We start from the raw sequence: 13,453 nt of genomic DNA on the forward strand, positions 1-13,453 counted from the left end.
ACGTGTAGCTGACCCACGGGAGAGTGTCACGCAAGTGTTGAAACAACTCATTCGGCAGACGCTTTAAGAGATCCACAAGTTACCCCACCAGAGGCCACTTACGACATTTCGCAAGCGAGGAGTCCAGAGGCGCTCTCCAGCCACTACGCGTCGCTGCCGTAAGGAGGCTGAAGGCAGAGTCAGGCCGGCCACAGCACGGAGACGTCTCAGCACTCGCCCTTAACGCACTCCGTACGCGAAAGGAACGGGAAAAAGTATCGAAACTTGTTACTGTTCCAAGTACTCTCTGCCATGTACTTCAGAGTGGTTTGCAGTGTAGTCCGGGGATGTAAATGTGACGGTCAACTTGGTGCTTGTAAATACGTCGCGTAAGTGGACGATTTAATGGCAAAATTGTGTACAATCGAGCGAGAAATGCAGCCATCAACGGAAATATACGGTACTTTTCAAAAGTACACTTTTACGTCTCTATATGCGTTTTAGAATCTGGTACGGCGGTGATGTATTCTCGCCACCGTGAGTGATGTAATCGCTTGCCGATTCATGGAGAAAATATTAAGTAACTGAACATACAAATATTTTTTGCTGGGGTCCGCCTTTAACAAAACACTATTTTGTTTCACAACCCAAACATATTTCACTGCAGTTGCTGCAATATCAGTGGGCTTTTATTTTATGGCTGTTAAACATACGTAATGTTCTTTGTTGTTTCTACACACGTAAATATTATTTTTTGAAATCGCAATTACATATTTTTGAAGGACGTTTCTTATGTATTCATACCTTTTTACCACATGTTGTAGTTTTCCTGAGATGTTATGTCTTTATAGTACTTGTTTTCTTTCACAGTTTGTCATCTGCAACCATATAGAACTTAATGTAGACAAGTTGTTTAGCAAAAAGTACGATTTGGAAACTGTTATTGCTGTGCCTGAAATTAATTATTTCTGTGTGTGTGTGTGTGTGTGTGTGAAGGATAATGTGGGGGAGGGCTTTTATAGGTTGGAGTTACCTAATAGTTCTTTGAGGGAGGAGGACAGAGTTCCATTGCAGAGAACTGTATATTCATTTATTACCTTTTTTCCTTCAACTATGGCTTTTTGTATTTGATACTTTTCTTCAATTATTGCTTTATGTGGGGTGCTGTTGCCGCACTTGAGAATTTTCAAGGCAGTCTTGATATCTATTGGGTTATTTATCTTGTACATGTGTTCAGCAAATGTGGAATGACATTAGTTATTTTTTAATGCTCTTCTGCGTTCTGTGTATCTAGTATTAGAGTTTCTGCTTCTCTGTCCTGTATAAACTGATTTGCTATCCTGACATGTTAGTTGGTAAATACCACATCTGTTGCGTTTATCTGTCTTTTGCTGGTTGTTCTTGGCTTTCTCTGTGATGAGTTGTCTGTCCTGTAGGCTAATTTTAACCATTGTTTTTTGAGTACGTTGCCTATTCTGTGGGCTACCTTGTTGTTGTAGGTGAAAGTGAACCAGCTGTTTATTTTTGTGGGTGTTTCTTGTTCATGTGTGCTCATATGTATGTTCTGTTTGTAAGTTGCTGAGAAGGCTTTTGTTTTTATGTGTTGGGTGTCCTTCTTGATTGTGTTTTAATTTTGTGATTCAATTGATCTATAGCATTTGTATCGTATCCATTCTGTACAGCTATTTGTCTGATCGTCGGTAATTCATTGTTATAGTTGTTTTCAGTGAATGGGGTTTTGTTCAGGCTGTGGAGCTTGCATTGGAAACTGGCTAGTTTGTGCGCAATGGGTTTATTAGAACGTTTGTGAATGGCTGTGCTGGTGGAGTTCACATTCCTGAAAATGGAGAATTGGTGTTGGTTGTTGCGTCTATATATTGTGAAATCAAGGAAACTTAACATTTTGTCGATTTCTGTTTCTGTGGTGAACGTCTCTAGTTTTATATCTTCGTGGTCTTTTCGCGAGATATACGTGGGAGGTGTCAGTGTATTGATTGACTCTTCTAGCAATGTACGCTCTCGGAACATTAACAATAAACCGTGATGTGACGCAGAACGCTTCTCTTTCAGCATCTGCCACAGGAATTGGGTGAGGATCACCGAGATGCTTTCGCGCTCACTAAACGATCCTGTCGCGAAACGTGCTGCTCTTCTCTGGATAATCTGTTTCCTCTATCAGCCCTACGTGGTACGGATTCCATATTGATCAGCAGTATTCAAGTATTGGTAGAACGATTGTGTTTTATGCTACTACCTTTTTGATGGATTATATTTCCGGTGGATTCTTCCAATGAATCTCAGTCTGGCATCTGCGTTTTCTCATTTCTACAAGCAGTTTATCTTTGCAGATCGCTGGAGCAACGAAGGGCATTTAGCGACAGGAGGAAAGCGCAGGGTCGTACGACAGATGTACATAACTACAGACTTTTATCTTTTACGTAAATCTGTTTAAAAATTATGGGACATGTTCAGCGCGACATGTTCAGCGCGCACTGTTTTGACGTTCTTGGGAAACGAAAATATCTTCTATAAAAACGCATGCGGATTCTGCAAACAAGGAGTTTGCGAAATTCAGCTCGCTCTATTCCTCAACAAGGCATCGTTGCTCAGGTTCATTCCGTGTTTGTTGACAGCAGGAAGGCATTTGACACCGCCCCACACTGCCATTTAGTTAAGAAATGCGAGCTTAGCATGTATCGCAATAGATTTGCAACTGGCTACGAGACTTCCTTACCGACAGAACTCAACACGTCGCTCTTAACGGAACGAAATAGACAGATGTAATTGTCACTTCTGCAGTACCACAGGGATGTGTCATAGGGCTTTACCTTACACAGTATGTAAATGTTTTAGAACGATGCTTCGTGTGACGGTCATGTCACATCCCTGCCGGCGTTTATTACATTTTTGTTGCTATGTTTTAATGCACGATGTAGGAAGATTTTGCTCCAAGAAGCGAATCTTTTATCACCTATATTTACTGCTTAAATATTAATCCAGAGCTCTAGTGGTGCTGATGACGTTTCTTGCAGCTAGAACATGTTAATAACAACGTCTGACGGTTTAGAAGACGATTGTGCCTCTCTTTCTATGACAGCTGTACCATTCGCAATAAAAATTTATGAGACATGTCCGTCCATCATTGATTCCCGGTCAGTATTATTTCTTATCGCCAGCAATCAGTTATTTATGAAACATTATACTTAGTAGTAGGGGATGTGTGATAAGTTCCCCTTGAGCACCAGGCTTATAAAGCATGTGTTTGTGCTCTGACATGTGCAAAGGAAATGACTGTGTCCAGTCGTAAGGAAGGTATGGATTTGACGTGGAATACTGTGATAGTAAAGCAAAGAGTATGTTAAGTCATAATAATGGTACAGATATTTCAATTTCCAGAGCCACAGCCGTCAGCGGGGTGTATTTCTGATACTTTGCCCATTGTCGCATGTCATCCAATTGAGACCGCGATCCTAATGTTTGTTTGTAAGTACGGTGACGAAACATATATGTGTCCGATTTCGTAGGATGTTTCTGTCTGTGTGTGCTCGGCGCGGCGGTGGCTGTGGCCTGTAGTGGGAATGATCCACGTCTTCCACTGACGGTAGGAGCCCTCCGAATGGAGAGGCCGTCCTCCAAGTTACGTTTTTTATGTGGACTCAGTGTTTGTGCACTGCATTGTTTTTGGGTGTTTAGGAATTTTGAGGGTTTTTGGATAGCGTTACACATGCATTATTTCGGTGATCTGTGAGCAGTTTGCATGTCTGTATGCTGTGTACTGGATTATTACGGTTATTTACAAGTTTTGTGTCTCTGCAGATCAGAGTACTGCATTATTTACGAGTAGTTTCCTGGTCTGTAAATTGTATATTTTGACCCAAAGCATGTCAGGGTTACTGTTTTGTATCAATGTAATAAATAAACTACATGTAATCCGTCTCTAAATAAATTTTTCAAAAAATAAAGTGCACTCCTTCCTCCCACCAGCAGACCAAAACAGGCTGATTCCTTATCCCGCAATTTTCCCCTCCAGACCTCTGGGGCGATGAGTAGGCTGGGGCACAAGTGCAGCCAAGAAAAAAACGTTACGTCATTATGATACTGTGCTCCTATGGACTGAACTGCATGATCATGTGGCCCATAGCGGTGCCCTCTAGCAGTGAACTCGACAACTAGCTCAGTTCTCTGGTCTGGGGGATTGGAGGGAGTTGTCTCTTGTGTAGTGGGGGCTTATTCATAGGTTTTAGAAATGACAGACAATTCCAGCAGAGACAGATGTTTCCACGCATTGTGTAATGCAAAGCATTTATTTGCAGGACCTTATTCTTCTTCCTCTTCATATTTTCATGCATTAATGCCCGCTTCCATTCTTCATGCATTGAGCTGTGGATGCAGTCCTTGGCTGGATGAGTGCATGTAAGACAGCTATTGCAACTCCCCCTGTCTGGCATCAAAATCTCGCTAGTTGAACACACGCTAATTCCACACCTATAGGTCAACAAGCGCTGATATCTCAGCCTCTTGTGGTCATAGCACTACACTAAGCCACTAATGCTGGAGGTGAATAACTAATTTAAACAAATTTCGACAGATTTATACAAATTCGAACAAATTTAAACAAGAATGAGAGTGTGCACTGATATGAAACATTCTGGCAGATTAAAACCGTGTGCCAGACTGAGTTCCTCATTTAGAGTCTTGGTCTGGCACACAGTTTTAATCTGTAAGGACATTTCAAACTTATACAAATTTATACAAATTGAACAACATGAGCAGACTCTAGTGGGGGCAACACCATCTTATCCCCCCTTCAGCTGCATGAGTAAGTTCTTGGAGCAAAATTCCCTCCAAAATTCGAAATCCCCACCCATTTCCCAAGAGGATGACACACCATTATGCAACAAAGTCGGGAGGGGTGGGGACTCATAGAAGCACGTAATTCAATTACCCGAAAAAATCTAATCTTCCAAAGATGGTGGCATGGCAGAAGGCTGCCGTGGTACTTCCCTGCCAAAAGCCGCCATCTATGATATTGGTACTCATGTCATCAGATGACGTGACGGCCGCAATCATGGATGATGTCATGCTCTGTTGCCAAGTCTACAGGCCGCCATCTTGGATGACGTCATCGCCGCCATCTTGAACACATTTGACAACAATGGAGAGTGGGGTGGTATGAATGTTACCCTTCTACACATGGATTCATGAGGTCGTTTTCATACCTGTACGTGTATGAGCAGAACTGCAATGTGAAATGAGACTCGTCCGACCAAACAATATGTATCCTGTCATCAAAAGTCCAATGTCAGTGTTGACAGGCTAATGGCTATGTGTAAGGCTTTTTGTTCCGTGATCATCAAAGCTGCACGATTGGGCCATCAGAAAAACAATATCGATGATGTCTGGTTGTGTGGTTCCCCTGCTGAAACTTGTTGGTGCCCCAGCATTGGAATCTGCCGCAATTTGCAAAGCTGCACTTCTGTCGGGTTGAACGGTTCTCTTCACTTGTCGTTCGTCCCATTCTTGTACAATTATTTTCCAGCCGAAGCGATGTCGGAGATTTGATTTTTCACCGGATTCCTGATAATCACGATACACTCGTAAAATGGTCGCTGGGGTATATGCCCACTGCGTCGCTACCTCGGAGATGCCGCATCCCTTCGCTCGTGTGCCGACTGTAACATCATAACAACGCACCAGACACTAGTTGTCTTATATAGGTGATGCCGACCGCTGCGCCGTATTCTGCCTGTTTAGGTATCTCTGTATTGGATACGCATGCCTATACCAGGTTCATTGGGGCTTCAGTGTATTCGCAATACGCTACATCTGTTTGTGCTGAGGCTCCTTTGTTGCTTCCTGCGTCGACCCAATGCAGGTCTCGCTGCCTTTCGCTACAGTCCTCTACCGTCGTGACTTCTCTGCATACAACGGCATTACACAACTAAAGCCTCATGGAACGTCTGACGATATCTACTAGGTTCTCCATATATATCGTGAAAAGTAACAGTCCTACGACAGTCCCTAGGAGCACAGACGAAGTTACACGTATGTCTGACTCGAACGCTGAGTTCCGTTTGCTGGAAACTCTCCAATCCAGCCACACAGTTGGTATCATATTCTGTACTATAGTATTCCATTGATTATCCAGCCGAGGGGAACTGTGTAGAATGCCGTAGAGAAGTGAAGGAACGTGGCTGTGTAGGGAAGCAGCCTACTCACGCTGTAGTAAATTCACATCAGTTTCCATTGTGTGCCAGCCAGTCTGCTGTAACTAGCTCTGACGTCATAAATGTTGCACAATACCTTAAAAATCAAGCAAATGACCTAAAACTTTTCTAGCATGTCAGGAATAATACTAAATTAATGTGTGTTAAATGTCATTTCGATAACTTCATCCATTTTCGAAATTTGGACGTTTTTCTAAAAAAATCATTGGCGCAACAGAAAAGAGCTAGAGACTTCAAAATTTATATTTAGATTCATCTTTCATAATGATTTAATAAAAACAGTACTTTGGATTTCACAAATTAAGACTTTAGTGGAAATTCATGATTTTCTGGTTTTCGTCTCAAAACTGAAGGAAGGAAGATAGATTAAGTAGGTTAATAAATAAGACTAGGATGTTTAGATTTAAATAGGTTGGAGGTCCGCTATGACTATGAAAATGTGAAAAGTTTCTTTTGAATACCTATGAAATTATAGCGATAGCGGATCTCAAAAGGCCAGTTCAGAGTTCATCTACTGCGTGCAGTGTGATTAAATTAATTCTCTCGCCCAAAATATTTAACTTAGCCACGTCAGAATTTTATTATCAATACTTACCTGCGTGCTGAATGCACGTTTAAATTAAGAGCTTCATCGGCCATCAGCAAAAGAAGCTATAAATTATTATGTAACTTGAAGTGGTGCGTTACTAGCCCAGCGGCTAGTCGGGAGAGCCGAAAAGATCAGGTGTTCCCTTAGCCGTCCACACCGCGGCTTTATATATAAGAACGCTGCGCGAGGAAGGAAGGCCCCAGTTCTCTCCAGACGCTGAGTGACACGCCATCTGTGTCGGGAGTCGCGTCGCCTCAGTGTCACTGCTACAAACAGCCTCGGGTGCCGTATTAAGTTACTAGAGATACGCAGAACCATGAAAACATTTCATGTGAAGTGTTAATTCTGGGATGATTTTCATTATATAGCTTCAGTTTGCGTATTGTCGTATTTTCACGTGCCGTCGCGGGACAGACATTCTACCAAATATTTAGCGTGGCGTTTGATGAAATATTTTCATCAAATTATGGCGAGCATTCTTTTTAACATTTAATTCGGACATTTATAGTTGCATCAGCGCATTAGACTCTGAACTGCTCTGTTAGTTAGGTTGTAGGGATACTTGTGTTTTTTATCAGTGAATTTCAGAATATACTCGACTATTTTGGGAAACCGTTTTGATTAGAAATCCCGGACAATCTCCTAATTCCTCAGAGCTATAAGCTGCAGATATAATGTTATCTCAAATAAAGTGGGCACTAGGATCTGTAATTAGTGGCTCCACGTTTTCTTAAATCACTTTCTGGGTGCTAAAAAGTAAATAGAGAGCAAGTGTTGAGAACGGCGAAAAACAACATTCTAAAAGCCAGAAACTGATTCAACATGCAAGCATATATCCAGCAATTAGATTTATTTTGCAAACTTATCCGCCGCCCCACATATGGTGCATCGGACGGGAAGTGTTTCTACAGTCTATTATTTTTACAAAACTTATCCGCCGCCCCACATATGGTGCATCAGCCGGGAAATCAACTAAGTGAAAGTGATTTTTTTTTAACTATTCGGATTCGCGAGTGAAATGCGACACGCAACTGAGTATAGAACAGTGAAAGTGTTACGTGTGCATGTGGACGACGCAATTGGATTAACAACACATCTGGATTGACGGAGCTGGCACTGAGTCTAGCGGTGCTGCCGGCATCGCGAGAAGCCAGTCTCGCCGCACCGCAGTCGTCCGCTGGAGCAGCCGGCGCAGCGCCTGCAATTGCGGGCCACGCAAACACACAACAGCCGTCGGAGAGCCGTCTGCAGTTCAACGTGCCACGTCGCATCAGGAATCCTGGTACGCCGCGCCGACAACGCCATACGTCGTGCAGAAGGAACTAAGTTAAGTGAAAAGCTGTTAAAAATTTTACTAACCTGCACTAAAAGACTGTCGGCGATGGAACCACCAAAAGAAACTGAGGTTAAACTTATATCAGAACCTATGTCTGTTGAGGGAACTGTAAATCCAGACAACGGTTCAAGTGTAAATATGCATGAAAGTAGTAAGGTTAAGGTGAAACATAAAGTATTGTCTCCTGACCGCAGTGTAAAATGGGGCAATGATTCAATAATAGAAACCCCTGTAGTAAAGCAGAAATTAGAAATTGTAAATTTATTGGATGACAGTTTCTCTGATGAATTAAAAATGAAACAGTCATCAGAGATGGTAGAGTTTAAGAAGGAGAAGTTAGATATGACTAATCAATCAGAAGTTTCATTTAGTTTTGATGATTCTGGTATTGGTGCTAGTTTTTTGTCACCTGAGTGTGATAAAAAGCCAGCTCGTGAGCAACCCAAAGATGCTGGGGCTGTTGATTTAAATGTTATATTACAAGCAATAGCTGCCAGTAATGCACAAATGACAGCTGAATTAAAGTGAAATAACTGAGGTCAAAAGCAGTCATGCACAAATGTCAGCTAGAATGAATGCTGAATTAAAGAATGAAATTGTGGCCAGCCAAATGAATTTTAATAAACGATTGGAGGTAATGGACGATACCTTCAAGGCTGGTTGCAATAAGTTGAAAGAGGATCTAGACAGTTTGTATTGTAAAATTGATTACAATCATGAAGATATTAAGAAAAAGGTTGCTCAACAGTTTTCTGAAATGTATAAAACAGTAAAATCCGAAGTTGCTGAGGTTCGCAAAGACTTCCAAATGGAAGAAGCGAAACTGGAACACAAGTTAACAGAAAAGATCGAGGCGGAATCTGAACTGTGCTCAGATAGATTTAAAGATATTAATGTAAAAGCAAACATATGTCAAGCAGACGTAGATGCAATCAAAAGTGATACTACTCATATTGTGCAAAGAGTAGATAATGTTGAAATGAAAGTAGAAAATATTAGTACTAACATTGCTAACATTGAGAGTAAAGTAGCTTCAGTAACTTCTGGTAACGGTAATATACAACAAGTTGTAGCTGCAAACGCCGCTTTTATCGGGTGTCGGCAGTTCTTGCGGTTCGTTCCAGATAAAAATATCCACCCGCTAGATTTCTGGAACGATTTTGAAGATGTTATTCCACCAACTTGGTCTGAACGAGAGAAAATCTCATTTATTAAAAGCCATTTAGCAGGTGACGCCATGCGTTGGTCAGCTGATGTTATGTTGAAGTGTAAAACATTAGCGGAATTTAAAACAGCTTTTATTAATGAGTATTGGTCTAGCAATAAGCAAAATGAAGTGTTGAGAGAATTTTGGAGTGGGAAACGCTTCAATGCAGGCAAGGAATCAATTAAAGAGTTTGCTAGGTCATGGATTTCACGGTTGTCACATTTGGCGGAAAAGCTAAAACCAGAAATGATTATACTAGGTCTTGAAGCCAAACTGCCATGGTACTGGTAAACTAGAATTATATCTGCCCCTAGAGACAATCTTGATCGTTTCATTGAATATTTAGAACCTGTAGAACGTGTTGCTGCCAATGAGGAGCTAGCACGTAATAACAGAAATGCTAATAACAATAGTAGTAATTTTAGGAACGAGCAACATGGCAATGTAAACATCAGAACAGTAGGTGTTCGTAATCCTAAGAGAGGTAGGAATTGGGGAAATAATTATCAGAACCAACAATGGCGTCCAAGGGATAATAATTTTGTTCCAAACAGAAATATGCATGTAAACAACAGTACAGAAAGTAATGCTATGCCAGCTAACTATAATGAAACTAAAGGAAACAGTAGTAGACCGAGGCAGGGAAACTAGTTCCCGTCTATGAGGACACTGGCGGTTACTTTTCCTAAGCCAGTAGTTACGGGAATTGGTAAGACAAATCAGAATACTCAAACTGAACAGATGGATGAAGTGTCGGTAGCATCTAAGGATACAACAGAAATATTAGATCACTCACAGTATTTGATAGATACCGTGTTAGAGACGCTTTCTAAGTGGGAAGAGAAAGAGAAGGCGCAGCTGTGTAACGATAGGGACGAGCTACAAAATACTGAATTGTCAGGTGAAGAAGCAGAAGAAATTCATGCTTATATTTACGATGAGAATGATGTGCTCTTGTCTAAAGTGCCTGTGCAGGATGTTGATAATGTACTAATTGATTGAGGACAGGAGGTAAGTGAGAATGTAGAGGGTAGGCTGTTGAGGGTCGATGAACCCAGTAGCTGTGACCAGTTGTCACTTGAGAAAGAAACCGACGATAATAGAGAAAGTGGTTTAGCTGTAACTAGTATTATGCCCGGTCTGGAGGCGCAGAATCGCTCAGACTACAGTAATTTGGGTCATGTTCAGGTGACTAAATGTAATGAAGTCGTGCGGTGTTTCGATTTAAAATTAATAGACCGACTGGAAAAGGCAGCTGAAAATGTAATTCAGGAAACCCCTACACACTGTGACCTAAATGTAATGAAGACAGATGTCGATCACTTTAGTTGGAGACAAATCCAAAAGGAACTGTTAGATGAATTTGAGGAACCACCTGTACAACCTAGAATAAGCCACCCTATAATAATAGTGAATATGTTGGGTATCAATGTACGTTGTCTCTTAGACAGTGGAAGTGAGGTGAGTGCAATATCTCAGTCCTTCTTTGACGCATTACCTGGTAAGGACAAGCTTACAGTAATGAGGGTATCAGGACTAAGAATAATTGGTGCTACTGGCAAGGTGTCAAAAACAGTAAAGCAAGAAGCTTTGCTACCTTTTAACGTAAGTGGTAATTTAATTGATCATCCATGTTTAATTGTAAATAATCTCAGTATTGAGGTTTTAATTGGCATCGATTTCTTGTCAAAATATCATAGTGTTGTTGACTTTGAAAGAAGCCAGTTGAAAATGGTCTTGCCAATAACCAGAGTAATTATAGTACCTTTTAGTGATAAACATGTAGTAACTGATCATGAAACTTGGGAGCTGCCTATACGAGTTCTGAAAAATAGGAGGTATTGGGACGAAGGTGTTAATCTTAGTAACAGTAAGCTGAACATAGAAGTTGAAGAAGAAGCAATTATTTTAGACAAAATAGAAGCTAAATTGCAGGAAATCGATAAGATTTCGGCCAATCAGAAGGAAGAACTGAGACAGGTTCTAAAAAGGCATCATAAAGTATTTTCAGATCGACGTGGCGTGGTCAAAGGTTATGAATGAATGCTGTAGGGAGGAGGTTGTTCTGTAACCTCTACACAGTGTGGCAGCTGTGCAGTCCCAGCTGTGTCAGGTCTCACTCACTCTTCATCTTTCCTATCTACAAAAATTTCGACATCTTCCAACACATAAAATTTTCCGTTATGGTTACCAAGCCAACAATAAACCAATGAATGCTGTAGGGAGGAGGTTGTTCTGTAACCTATACACCGTGTGGCAGCTGTGCAGTCCCAGCTGTGTGAGATCTTCTTTCCATTTCAGGTCTCACTCATTCTTTATCTTTCCTATGCACAAAAATTTCGACCTCTTCTTTCATACTAAAATTTTCCGTTATGACTATGAAGCCAGCATTAAGCTAATGAATGCTGTAGGGAGGAGGTTGTTCTGTAACCTCTACACAGTGTGGCAGCTGTGCAGTCCCAGCTGTGTGAGATCTTCTTTCCCTTTCAGGTCTCACTCATTCTTCCTCTTTCCTGTCCTCAAAAATTTCGACCTCTTCTTTCCAGACATGAAAATTTTCTGTCGTGGCTATCAAGCCATGAGTTATGTAACCATTGTATCTACCGATTAGTGAAGAAAAATACCTAATGTGACAAACCTAATAGTGACAAACAATAGAGAAGTATGACGTAATGAAGATACAAATGTATTTGAGTAACAATTATGTATAGTACCCTGGTAATATAGTAAGTACAAAGTTTTGTTTTATTGGAAATGGTCCCACAATAATATTTTAAAAGATGTACAAATTCGTGTTCAAGCAGGATCTGAAGTGGTAGTGAAACCTAGTGTATGCATTAGAGCTACCTAATTAATAGTAAGAAAGAGTGCTTAGTGTCATGAAAAATATGCAGATAAGTTGTAAGATTAAACTCACATGGTGTAGCAAGGAAAGGCAGTGTAATAAAATTGACCAGTGTTTGTGGTTGAGACGTGAAGGACACGTCCCTGAAGTATTTATAAGGTTGGAGCTGGCCATTATTTTGGGTGTAGTGTGTGACAGGATACACCTACACGTATTGAGGTTATGAGTTGGAGGCGTGAATGCGACCATAGGTACCCTTATGTTAGATGAGACAGGGCAGCTCATGGTGTCCTATAGGTTTAAGGAATTTAGCATTACACTCGTCCATAATTACTTGATGCACTTTAGTGGTAGGTCTGAGAGGGACTACCTGAGGTTTCAGCGTCCGATCGAGTGGAAATGGATTCCCACGTGAGCAAACTAATCAACTGCAATACACTATGAATATGAAGTAAATGTGCTATCCTATGCTTTAAATATTAATAGAGGGAGTGTTAAATAAGTACATACACTAGCAAAATAAATAAATAACATACTGACAGACGTGAAACATTATTTTAGCTCAGCATAAATACACTTCAAAGTAAGTAAGTACCTAATTGCAGATGTGGAACTGACAACAGCAGAGGACCAATAAGTGGATTTAGTAGTCAACTAAACGTAGTGTGTTTTGAACACTCACAACTGTACTATTACCAAAAGTTACTCACATGTACAAAGAAGCTGAGAAAACAACCACTAATCATACTCATACTATCTCTAAGAATAAGGTAATCAAAGATGAGTCAGTTAAGTGCTTAAAATACAAATGTATCAGAAATGTACCGAGCATTGGTTCAGTGTTCTGGCCCAGAAATAATAAATTCAGATTAAATATGATTTATGATTGTATGCCTTAGGAGCATAAATTTTCTCTAGTACATGAATAAAGGCGTTTTGAGCCATTTGTTTAACCATTTTATGACAATTAAGTAACCGTGGGAGTAAAATTGAAAAAGGTCTGTTAACTTTGTTCCAGCAAAATATTGAAGGATAAAATGTATATATCCCCATTTCATTGTGACCCACCCATAGATATTAAGTGAACAGAGTCTGAGGCACTCTTTTTGTTTGTTCTACAGGACAAACGAGATAATGGCAGCCTGGTAGCTGCGTGAAAGTGTGGAGTGACTTGGACACAACTCACAGTGACCCCTCCCCTTTCCCCCATGTAATTTAGAGAGAACGTGAAGGACGCACACCATAGCAACTTCCCCTCCTCTACACTTGT

The sequence above is a fragment of the Schistocerca americana genome, chromosome 11, assembly GCF_021461395.2.
Source record: "Schistocerca americana isolate TAMUIC-IGC-003095 chromosome 11, iqSchAmer2.1, whole genome shotgun sequence".
Lineage (NCBI taxonomy): Eukaryota > Metazoa > Arthropoda > Insecta > Orthoptera > Acrididae > Schistocerca > Schistocerca americana.